Raw genomic sequence first — 13108 nt, 5'->3', positions numbered from 1 at the left:
CTTACTTCCAAGACAGACACTAATACCTACACTTCTCCTATGATGCCCTCCATACATCCAATTTCAGTTTTGCTCTAAACTCCACGTCTCTTTTTCATGTGTTCTCTAGTTCCTTGGCTAGCTGGCTATCATAAGGTAACCTTCTACCATATGGTAACCTATTACCATACTTCTAATATATGGATAGTTGCCACAACTAGAGCCCAAGACACCGCTTTTCTTGCATCCTTCTCCCCCAGGTCAGTCATGGAGTGGTATTTGAGGCTTGGAAAGCAAAGCAAGTGGAAGGAGTAAGGATGGAGTCGTGGGTATTGGTGATATAGACGTGAAATACCACCGTTGAGAGAGTAGTATTGAGGGGACCAACCTAGGCTCCACAGGTAAGTCTACTAAGTGACATTGAGCAAAAGACTCAACACCTCTGAGTCTCGGCCTCATAGACTCACATAAGGATTACATGTTTTCTACAAAGCGCTTGGCACACTGTCTGGCCCATAAAACATACTCAGTAAATTCAAACAGCTGTTACTATTATAACTGATACTGCAAGTGGACCTTGACCACACAGGACCAGGAAGGAGCTCAGTTCCTAACACAATGAGGTCACAGTTGGAAAAAATAAGGAAAACATGATCTGATCCCTACCCAACTGAGTATTAAATAGAGACTCTGGCTGCAACTAGACATAGCCAAGGTGAAGCATTTCAATAACCTGGCCATGTCTGTTTCTGGTCTATTTCCCCCTGCCGATATAGAAGGAAGGGGAGACACTACCATTTCCTGAAACTTCCAATACACCAGCCACCACACTAGGTATATTTAGCTTTCATTCCTCTCAGTTTACCAACTGCCTTTCACTCTCCATGTCCCAACCTCTGCAGCAGTCGATGGATGGTATTGAGCACCAGTATCATAAATGCCTTCCCACATACTCAGTCATACAAGCAGTCAACACTACTGCCTGAGCATGTATTAATGTGGGCACCTTCTGTGTGCATGTAGACATTCCCCTTCCAAGGGTTCCTGTAAGTCAGCTCCCAGGACGTTCTGCCTTAGGGCATTACTATTGTGGTCACACACGAGCGTGATAAATAATCTGAACAAGCTTTCTCAGGTGCAATATTTATGGTTCAGTTTGAAGCGAAGAACAGTCAGAGGCAATGGGTAAAAACTAATTTACCGTAATGTCACCATGGATATATAGCAAATAGCTGTAAACAAGTATGTACAATATAATTAAAAATATGATAACATTATAAAATAGGATGATGGCTAGTTAGAGAGGAAGATCTATCAAGTAGGAATATGTGTATATCACTTGAAATATTGCCTCAATTACTTGGTGTCATCAGCTCAGGCTCCTCAACACAAAAAACAATCCTTACAAATGCCGACTTCAAATGACAAACACTATTTATTTCTACACTTGGTTTCCTTTCATTCCATCTGTCCACAGAAATTTTCCTGCAGTGTCTATTGAACAAGTGGCTGCAAGACAAGGATAATACTCAAATTCTTGAACTCTATCCTGTTTCATTCCAGACTCCTCAATGGATCTCATTGTGAGAGATGAGTTAAAGAAAGTGTAAGTCGCTCAGTCTTTGTGACCCCATGGGCTGTAGCCCGTCAGGCTCTTCTGTCTATGGAATTCTCCAGGCAAGAATAATGGAGTGGGGAGACATTCTCTTCTTCCGGGGATCTTCCTGACCCAGGGATTGAGCCTGAGTCTCCTGCATTGCAGACAGATTCTTTACCCTCTCAGCCACCAGGGAAGCCCTGAGTTAGAGAAGGCATCCTTAAGTCCCTCAGCATAAGACACCCAAGAATACTCATGCATGAGAACAAGGGAGAAAAATAAAAGTAAATGGGATGGTTCATTAATGAACACAAATAATTTGCCTATACCATTTCAAACAGGCGAACCAATTCTCTGGTTGCAAAGGTGCTCAGACAATCAATCTCTAGGTGGTATGAAAATCTAGAACTTCCTCAAGATCCCACAAGGGAGGTAAAGTGGATCCTTACTGACTGTGCTGTGTATTTTCAGCCCTGTCACCCTTCTCAGTAAGGCTATGGCAGCATTTACAAAATTGACCATAAGTTATTTTTTTTTTAAAAAAGCAGCAACTCAACATTTATCTCTAGTTCTGCATCATTCTCCTCAAGCTATTTCTCATGCTTGACTTCTGGTTCCCTTCGGCTACAAAATTTTCTGTTTTCCCATTTATATTCTGACCTCAATGCTGAGCAGTTAGCTCACTTTGCTTTGCTTTGGTCAGGAGTCTCACCACTCTTCATCTAAAGCAGCTTGAGGAACTATTCCAATCTGATCCATTCAACATTTAGAGCTTTCTATTACTCACTTTTTTCATCTACAACTTGCCAAAAGGTTTGCCTTGCCCTGGTTCACAAGTGGGCTTCCCCAATGGCTCCGCTGGTAAAGAACCCACCTGCCAATGCGGGAGACACAAGAGACACAAGCTCGACCCCTGGGTCGGGAGGATCCCTTGCAGAAGGAGATGGTAGCCCACTCCAGTCCTCTTGCCTGGAGAATTCCATGGACAGAGGAGCCTGGCAATCCACAGGGTCGCAAACAGTCAGACACGACTGAGTGCACACACACACACACACATTATTCATTTCTTTCAAGTGCAACTTGCTAAAAGGTTTGTCTTACCCTACCTAGTCTGCAAGTAAAGACCAAGTTCCCACTGCCTACCTGGCCAGTGTGGTTTCTCAAGTTTCCTGTATTATGCCTGGTCCACCCAAGAGTCAACCTGACGGCCCTGCTACCATCCTTACTATATGCAGATTCTGAATTAAAGCCATAAGCCTTTTAACTGTCCTCACCATGACTTTCCTGGAACACTCTTTCTCTTACCTTTTACTCGTTCAAATGTTACCCACACCCAAGGTCGATTCTGATTTAGCACTTTCATGAATCTGCCCTCACTTTTCACTCCTCAACTAAGCTCTTGTTTTAATTATTGAAAGTAGCAATAAAATATAAAATAATAACTTACAATTGCTTTATATCTACCCACAAGATTTGGAATTCCTTGAGCAGAGGGATTACACCTTATTAACACTGACCCCTCGTAGTGCTGTTAAAAAACAAGACAACAGACCCCAAATGGAGCCACTGATGGTAAGCCCCACATCACCAAACTGAGGCTTAATTATCATGTCTAATCTCCCAGACAAGGAATCTTAAACCAGTCAATCAGGAAAGGCTTTAATCAGCACTAGTTAGGTCATCTGCCTGCGGGATCCCCGCATTCCCTGAAGGACAGAAATTTTGCAATAAGCAACCTGCCTTTCTTTTGCCCCCAGGATAATAACTTCCTTGATTCCACTCCCTTCTGGCTATTAAAGTCTCCTTTTTATATGTATACATACAGCTGATTCACGTCATTGTACAGTAGGAACTAATGCAACACTGTAAAGCAGTTATCTTCCAATTTAAAAAATAATTAAAAATAAAAGATTAAGGGCTTCCCTGGTGGCTCAGCGGTAAAGAAGCCACCTGCCAATGCAGGAAACATGAGTTCAATCCCTGAACCGGGAAGATCCCACATGCCATGGAGCAACTAAGCCTACAACTACCCTACAACTACTGAGCCTGTGCTCTAGAACCTGGGAGCCACAACTATGAAGCCCAAACAGCTGACAACCTATAGTCTGCAACAAGAGAAGCCACTGCAATGAGAAGCCCTCACACCACAATGAGAGAGTAGCCCCTGACGGCTGCAACTTGAGAAAATCTTGTGCATAGCAATGAAGACCCATCTCAGTGAAAAATAATTAAATAAAATAAAAATTTTAAAAAGAGAAAACATAAAAAAAATAAAGTCTCCTTTTGTACAGTTCCTTGGAGCTCCTTGCTGTCTGCTGGATTAGATGCTGCCCGATTTGAATCCATTTTTGCTCAAATAAACTCTTAAAGTTTTTAATACACTTTATCAGTTTATCTCTTCTGGGCTTCCCTGGTGGCTCAGATGGTAAAGAATCTGCCTGCAGTGCAGGAGATGTGGGTTCAATCCCTGGGTCAAGAAGATTCCCCAGGAGAAGGAAATGCAACACATTCCAGTATTCTTACCTGGAGAATTCCATGGACAGAGGAGCCTGGTAGGCTACAGTCCATAGTGTGGCAAAGAGTCGGACATAACAGAAGTGATTTAGCATGCATGCATGCACCCAAAAAGAAAGAAAAACATTCTAAGACACACAGTTCTAAATCTAGAATATAGGAAACTTTTGATCTGCATCTTAGATGAAGATCTCCTTGATATAAAAAGCAAACTGAAGATAATATAGTTGGATGAGTGTGTTACTCTCTGTATCATTCAGGTTGCCATCCAATTCTTTGAGGAAGTAAAAAACCACTATACTTGTCCTATAAATTTAGTCTTTACAAGAGCAAAAATGAGGATCTAGAAACAATTTAAATCCCACTTACCATTTTGATCAATCCCCAAACCTCCCCTATTTCATCTCAAAAGGCTTGCATATGTTATAAAAGATTTGGGCTTTAGGAACAAAGTTTCTTCTTCATGGAACTTGCATTCTTTCTCTGTGACTAGACTTTTCTTGCCTTTTCATACTGTTCATGGGATTCACTTCATGGCAAATAGGTGGGGAAAAAGTAGAAACAACAGATTTTATTTTCTTGAATTCCAAAATCATTGCAGACAGTGATTGCAGCCACAAAATTAAAAGACACCTGCTCCTTGGAAGAAAAGCTATGACAAACCTATACAGTGCATTAAAAAGCAGAGACATCACTTTGCCAACAAAGGTCCATATAGTAAAAGCTATGGTTTTTCCAGTAGTCATGTAAGGATGCGAGAGTTGGACCATAAAGAAGGCTGAGTGCTAAAGGATTTATGCTTTTGAATTGTGGTGCTGGAGAAAACTCTTGACAGTCCCTTGGACAAAGAGATCAAACCAGTCAATCCTAAAGGAAATCAGTCCTGAATATTCTTTGGAAAGACTGATGCTGAGTTGAAGCTCTAATACTTTGGCAACCTGATGCGAAGAGTTGACTCATTGGAAAAGTCCCTCTTGTTGGGAGAGATTAAGGGCAGGAGAAGAAGTGGGTAACAGATGATGAGAGGATTGGATGGCATCACTAACTCAATGGACATGAGTTTGAGCAGATTCTGGGAGATGGTGAAAGACAGGGAAGCCTGGTGTGCTGCAGTCCATGGGGTCACAACGAGTTGGACGTGAATTAGTGACTGAGCAACAATAACAAGATTTTTCTTGGAACCAAGGTAATTCTTATCAAAAAAAAAGAAAAAAGAAAAGAAAAAAAGGAAAGGTTATCTTGAAAATTATGCCTGTGAAAAATTTTAAAAGTCTCTTCCACAAATATTAGTGAAAAGCATGAACCACCTGCCATCTGAGCAGATAAAGTTCCATCTGCCAGAAACACAATTTGGATCCAACTGTTCTTTTATAAGCTAGTGAGTTTTGCATTATCATACCTACCTCATGGCTAAAATTTGAAAATGAAAGCTATAATATCTCTGCATCTGTCTGTATGTTTATGTATACTTACGTATGTATGTTATGAATGTATAACATTTTTCTATGTCCAGATGGTATTGCCAAAATTAATTTGTAAAAGAGCTCTATTTAATTGGCTTAAAGAAAAATAAGTGCTTATCAAAGTAATTGTTCTCTCAGAAAACAGAAACTAACCCAAATGTTTTTCAAATCTACATGATCTAGGATAATCTTCAGTAAATAAAAGCTAGTGTAAGTTTGTTGGTTTAATTAAAATAGGCATGTCTTCAAGGCTATCAGCATTAAATTTAGTGCAGACATGCAACTTTTATTCCACTAGGATTTTCTTTATTCTACTAAGATTTTCTAGTCAAATGACTTATCTCTGTTACTAAATTTATCAGCAGGAAAAATAACTTTCTAAGATGATGGTTAGATGTTTAATGTCTTGTGAAATATTCATGAATAATCTAAACATGATTGCTTTTAGCAAGTAAATTAAACAGATGTAGGACAAATAAAAGTTTATAAGTAAACTTTTGAAAAGTGATGAGGTTTTACAAGACATAGTTTTTAAAATCCTTTGGTAACTTGAAACCTTAGAGTTTTGCTGAGTTAAGTTAATGGTGGAAATTAATTGACTATCCAGGTCACTTCCAAATAAGGGGAAATACTGAAACATTAATTAATCAACATAAGATTTACCTAATTCTTCTCACTATTACAGAAAAAAGCTAAAGATTGGGTCTCTCAATAAATGTGTTCTGTGCCACTTTGAAAAATCCACCATGAGGAAGAATATACTTTTAAAAATTATGAAATCAATAAATTTATCAGTCCACAGAAGGCTAGTGTAATATTCTTAGTTTTCACTAGGAATTAAAGATTCTAAGCATTAAGATTTCTAATCTTTAAAATTAAGATTTGTAATCTTTAATTACATTATATGTCATTAAAGCTACTTAAAAATAGTAAGGGTGAAAAGAAACAACTGTGTGAAAAGTAGGAAAGAAAAGTAAGATGATTGATTATTCCAGAATGAGAAAGAGGAAACAAAAATAGAACAAAATCTGCATGAATGGTAAAAGGCTGTGGAAGTCTTGTGAAAAAGGAATCTTGGGAACGAAATTTTATGTGTGGTCAAACTGGCTGTTTTAAAAAGAGAAAATAAGACTTGGGCTTGTTAGCCTGTAACAGCTTCCCGGGTGACACAGTGGTGAAGAATCTGCCTGTCAACTGAAGAGACGAAAGAGACATGGGTTGGGCGAGACATCTTCCCTGGGTTGGGAAGATCCCCTGGAGAAGGAAATGGTAACCCACTCCAGTATTCTTGCCTGGAGAATCCCATGGACAGAGGAGCCTGGCAGGAGTCCATGGGTTGGAAAGACTCAGACACAACTGAGCATGCACACACACAATCTTCACAACAGCATTCTGAGGGTTATTATTCAACTTTTAGAAAAAGAAACTGAGACACTAAGAGGTTAGGCAACTTGCCTAAGTTTATATAGCCATTAGGGAGCTATTAATACATTGCTTGTCAGCATAAATATAATTTGTAATCTAGAGAAAAGAATTAACCAAAGAACATAAAATATATTTAAAGGAATGATTCAAGGAAAACTTTGAGAAACAAAAGCTTTGAGAACTTATGAATGGAAAATATACACTATGTCCCAGGAAAAACTTGCTAGAGAATCAATATTACTGAGATAATAAAGTTATTAGGCTTCAAAGATAAAGAAAGCAGATAAAAGCAAAACAGAGTGTTTTAAAAATATATATCAAGTTTTATAAAGAGAGAAAAGTTAGCTGGCCTCTCATCACTCTAAACCAAGGTCCATCACTAGAAAACACTTGAGAAATATCAACAGAGTTTAATTTAAGAATGTCATACCCAACTAAACTGTCATTCAAGTACACAAACCTTTTGATCCTACAGGAGCTTAGGTAATACATTCCCCATGAGCCTTTCTTGAATAAGCTACCAAATAAACTTCAGCCAAGAAGTGACTAGTGAAGAAATGTTAGCAAAAAAACTGGAATTGAATCCAATTTTCAACAGAACTGAGCATAAAACAATGGGAAATGTTATAAATAATGACAACTTAGAAAGCATATAATTAGCCAAAATAAAAGCAAAAAGGAGACATCAGTTGAAAGGTAATATTGTTACCCTGGTTTCTTCATCTTTTATGTTGGAGGATCAAAAGATGTTCTCTAAAACTGATCAATATGGACATGGGGAGAGGGGAAGAGAGGGTGAGATGTATGGAAAGAGTCACATGGAAACTTACATTATCATATGTAAAATAGATCGCCAATGGGAATTTGCTGTCTGGCTCAGGAAACTCAAACAGGGTCTCTGTATCAACCTAGAGGGGTGGGATGGGGAGGGACATGGGAGGGAGGTTCAAAAGAGAGAGGCTATATGTATATCTACGGCTGATTCATGTTGAGGTTTGATAGAAAACAGCAAAATTCTGTAAAGTAATTATCCTTCAATAAAAACTAAATTAATTTAAAAAAGAATGCTTTAACTTAAATAATAACAAGGTCAGAAAAGAAAACAAATTTTCGGTTAGGCTAATAAAGTTTCTTTTTTCAGTATTTTCCTATTGGGATAAATTGGTATTTAGATAAAGTCAAAATGTAAAGAGGCTGCTGCTGCTGCCAAGTCATTTCAGTCCTGTCCGACTCTGTGCGACCCCATAGACAGCAGCCCACCAGGCTCCCCCGTCCCTGGGATTCTCCAGGCAAGAACACTGGACTGGGTTGCCACTTTCTTCTCCAATGCACGAAAGTGAAAAGTGAAAGTGAAGTCACTCAGTCGTGTCCGACTCTTCGCGACCCCATGGACTGCAGCCCACCAGGCTCCTCTGTCCATGGGATTTTCCAGGCAAGAGTACTGGAGTGAGGTGCCATTGCCTTCTCCGTAAAGAGGCTATATCTATGTATCTGATGCTGGAGATAAACAGAGAGATAAATTTGTACCAGTCATTCTGGTGGAGTCCTGGGGATACTTCTTAGTGATTCTTATTGAAGCTAGAGGGACGAAATAGAAATGCCCTCATAGTTAAAGCTATGGGCAGGCTAGGTAGGGTGTAGGAGACAGGTGTAGGGTTGGAGTAGGGATAAAAAGGAGATTGCCGATGACAAAGATGGAGAGGCAGCAAAATAATGAATGGATGAGCACTTTATAGAAATTTAAATAGAATATGAACAACTAAAGTAGATTGATACACAGTTTAAGTACACATTTAAAGTTTAGAGACCTCCTTGGTGGTCCAGTGGCTTAAGATTGCGTGCTCCTAATGCTGGGGGCCCAGGTCAAATATCTGGTCAGAGAGTTAGATCTGCAAGCTGCAACTAAGGAGGCTGCAATGAAAATTAAAGATCCCGAATGACACAATGGCACCCCACTCCAGTACTCTTGCCTAGAGAATTCCGTGGACAGAGGAGCCTGGTGGGCTGCTGTCCATGGGGTCTCACAGGGTCGGACACAACTGAAGCGACTTAGCATGCATGCCTGCATTGGAGAAGGAAATGGCAACCCACTCCAGTATTCTTGCCTGGAGAATCCCAGGGACAGAGGAGCCTGGTGGGCTGCCGTCCATGGGGTCACACAGAGTTGGACACGACTGAAGCGACTTAGCAGCAGCAGCAGCAGCAGCATGACACAACTAAGACCCAGCATAACCAAAATAACTAACTGAATAAATATTCTTTTAAAAATAAAGTTTAAAAATTTTTGCTCCAAACTTCCCCTCCTGTTCTAAGAGCTACCTAATCACCTCCCAACAACATCCTATCTATACTTCATGGTTCAGCTGAATCCTGTCCCCCTAAGAAGCCTTGATCAGCTTGACTACAAGTGAAGTCTACACTGCCTCTGTCTTCTCATGGCTATGCTGCTGTCTCTAACCTGCCCAAGCTCAAGGGGCCACTGGTTTAAACCCACTCTTGACAACACGTTCTAATCCTTTCAGCCTATATTCATGCAATCCATCAGCCTGCAAATGTTTTTGAAGAGAGAGGTACAGATGCTGAATATCTGCTGTGATGGCTGAGAGAGGCAGTTGAGTAGACACTGAGAAAGATGTGGAATGACATTCACATCTCGGCTGAGGTTGAAGGCAATACATATTTAGACACGAGCAGGTGTGGTTGTGGGTGAAGAGGTTCACACTCGGGTCTAATTGGCTTTAGTCTCCTACCGACCTGCTTTTGAATTCTGGCTCTGTCACTTCCCACAAGTTGCAGGTCACAAACTCAGGTGCACAAGCTACAATATTCTTTATTTCTATGTCTTCTCAGATTCCCAGGGCAGTGTCTACTCTGTGAAGGACTTCCTTGGTACCAAGGTGTCAGCAGACAGCCTGGGCTGGCAGGAAAGGGGTGGGCTCTGCTCCCGGGTGAGTCTATCTGTCCTGACTGGCATCCCATTAAAGAGTCTTTGTTTCTGGACTTCCCTGGTGGTCCAGTGCACCTGCCAATGCAGAGGACCTGGGTTCGATCTCTGGCCGGGGAAGATTCCACACACCGCAGGGCAACTAAGCCCATGTGCGATAATACTGAGCCTGCGAGCTGCAACTACTGAGCCCACATTCCAAAGAGCCCGTGCTCCACAACAAGAGAAGCCACCGCAATGAGAGACCCGCACTCAACAACTGGAGAGTAGCCTCCATTCACTGCAACAAGAGAAAGCCCGTGGGCAGCAACAAAGACCCAGGACAGCCAAATAAACAAATAAAAAGAAACTGTTTCTGCATGGTCTTCTGTCTGATCCAGGCAAGGCTGTGTCAGGCCAGTCTGCCTAAGACCCCTGCTCCCAAGTCCACCCTAAGTCTTGGGACCTGCTCAGAGTCCACCAAAGGCGATCCAGGTCCTTTGCTTCCAGATCCCCTTGAACTGTACATGCTTTCCTACTGCCGTCACTGAGGGCTCAGCTCCAGGGAGAGAAGGACACAGATCAGCGGCAGCTCTCCACTCTCCGTGTCCACTCCTCCCTCCCTCCTTCCCTTCCCTCTTCTTGGGAATACATTCGAGTCTTGGTTTGGAGGGGAGGGACCTTCCCTCTTCTTGGGAATACATTCGAGTCTTGGTTTGGAGGGGAGGGAGTGGCTGATTGTGAGTGCTCATGAGGACCAGAGTACCTCTGGGGCTCTCATCCGAGGCTTTTGAGACTTAAAAGTAAATAGTTGAGTGATACTTTCAGTAGTTGAGTGATACCCACTGTGCCATCCCTTTTCAGAGCAAATACCACTATTTTAGCTGGCTGAGTGGTGGGGGAGGGTCCCCAAGATCACTCCCAAACTCAATGATTTGCAATAGGAATCTTCATATATTCATAATCATGGCTGTGATGTGTTAAAACATAAGGATACGTACAAAGCAAAACGGGCCTGGTGCCAAGTCCAGGGAAATCAAATGAAAGTGTCCAAGAGTCTTTTCCCAGGGGAGTCACACAAGATGTGCTTAATCCCCCTAATAATGAGTCGCAAATACACACGTGAAGTGCTGTCTCCCAGGGAAGCTGGTTAGAGAATCAGTGCTGGAGGATCTTGTTGGGGGCTGGTCAGGCAGGCACCCTCTGCCTCACATGCCCCAAAATCCCAGACTCCCAGAAGGAAAGCAGGTGTTCGGTATAAACCATGATGCTTGTCCGAACAGTTTAGACACAGTGAGACCACTCTTTTTTGGCAAAAGTGGTGGGAACCTCCCCAAATCCAAGTTACCAGACCATTCATTGGCCAAGGGCCAAGCCTTGTGAGTAGGCTAGGAGGAAGACCAGGGGATAAACCTGAGTTGATATTTCAAAATATTATCTTGCCAAATATTTGTTACTTCCAGTTTATGGATAAGCAAACAGAAGCTAGAAGTTAAGCAACTGCTAAAAACAAACAAACAAAAAGAGCAGTAAAGCTTGGATTTAAAATTCCTAATTGCTCACCATTCCTACTTCCATTCTGTGGCCCTCATCTTTTTACTCTTACATCTCATCCTGCATCAACTTTATTACCTTGTACTTTAACCATTCTTTTACATCACCTTCAACATTTTCTATGGAAAACACACTAAATTACTTGACTGTTCCTTTTAACCTTCTTTCTGCCCTCTTCCACCCCACCACCCAAGGAAGGTAGTTGTGTCCTCCTGTGGCATCCTAATAACCCAAGTAAATGAGTCATAGCATTTGTGAAAGGAAGAAGTTCAAGATCAGAAACACAGTACCTCTGAGAGCACCGGGAACACAGAAGAGCATCCCTGGATGTCATCAGGGCCTGGTGACAGCTGGTGATGTTATTTTCTCCACCTGACCCGGCATTCAATTTAGTCCCTTCAACCTGGGTCCATCTCCTCGTATGTGGGGCTCAGCAAAACTATCCATTAAGTCATCTATTTCTTTGAGAGGTCTCTTTTCCTTAAATGAAGCACCTCAAATGTATATGCATTGATCAGCAGCTGGCTGCATCCAGGATAGGAGCGAAAGAGAAGAGAACCTGGAAAAAAAAAAAAAAAAGGAAAGAATTATTAAAAGACTCCTATAGGGACTTCTCTGGTAGGCCACTAAGACATCATCTTCCAATGCATGTGGGACAGGTTCAATACTTGGCTGGGGAGCTAAGATGCCACATACCTCGTGGCATACCAAAAGATAAAACAGAAGCAATATTCTAGAAAATTCAATAAAGACTTTACAAATAGTCCATATCAAAAAAATCTTTAAAAAAAAAAAACAAAACACTCCTATAAATCATGAGCTGCACATGATTATTCCTCTGGCTTCATTTGGCCAGCCACTGCCCTCTGGCATCCTATGTTCACACCCTGCACTTCCGAGGGACCATCACCTGTTTGGACACCTGGACCGGTGTCATCCATGCACACAAGTAACAGGCAGGGACCGTGGTTTCCCAGTGGTTTACCTTCTCAAATGGTAGGCAGTCCCACACAATGACAAGTGACTGGAGGAAGAGGTAACCAGTAGATTTAAAGGAAACATCAGTAACATATATAGTAATGTATATAGCGTGTACCCAGGAGAGGAAGCAAATTGTTGGCTGGAGAATTTTGTTTTTAATTAAACAGGTAATGTATGCCTGCATTTAGTCCTATAAATGAAAATGTATTCACCGCAGAGGCATGAATCCTATTAGGCCCTCCCGTACATAAACTGTATGGCTGATTACCACTGATTACTGTACTATTAGAGACTAGTGCGTGGAGTGGCTTGATTGGAGCATGCCTGGCTCCTGAAAGAGCTCCCACGTGCTCTGCCTGAATCGTGGGAAAGCAGCAGGGCTTCAGATTGCCCGGCAATTCAATTGTGGGATTTCAAACTTGCTTGAGGGGTTGAGGTTGATGTGAGGTTGAGGGGTGAAGATGCACACCCTTGAAAGGAATGCTTTCTTTGTGCTTGCTTGATTTCCTACGGAGATTTCCCTGGTGGTCCGGTGATTAAGACTCTGTCTTTCAATGAAGGAGGTGCAAGTTCAATCCCTGTTTGGGGAGCTAAGATCCCACATGCCTGTGGCCAAAAAGACAAAACATAAAACAGAAGCAATATAGTAATAAATTCAATAAAAACTTTAAA

At 41.6% G+C, this 13108-nt stretch overlaps 1 long non-coding RNA gene across 2 annotated transcripts in view; it reads right to left on the bottom strand.

Moving 5' to 3' along the window:
- LOC122433104 overlaps window positions 1–13108 on the bottom strand; it is a 481223-nt gene that overhangs the window by 75249 nt on the left and 392866 nt on the right. For both annotated transcript variants that reach the window (XR_006267029.1, XR_006267028.1), the window contains one exon: window positions 11746–12014. This is a non-coding gene — a long non-coding RNA (uncharacterized LOC122433104). The remainder of the gene's footprint in view (window positions 1–11745; window positions 12015–13108) is intronic.

The sequence above is a fragment of the Cervus canadensis genome, chromosome 32, assembly GCF_019320065.1.
Source record: "Cervus canadensis isolate Bull #8, Minnesota chromosome 32, ASM1932006v1, whole genome shotgun sequence".
Classification (NCBI taxonomy): domain Eukaryota; kingdom Metazoa; phylum Chordata; class Mammalia; order Artiodactyla; family Cervidae; genus Cervus; species Cervus canadensis.
Note: the sequence above shows the minus strand (reverse complement) of the source record. Positions and strands in the feature narration are given on the sequence as shown.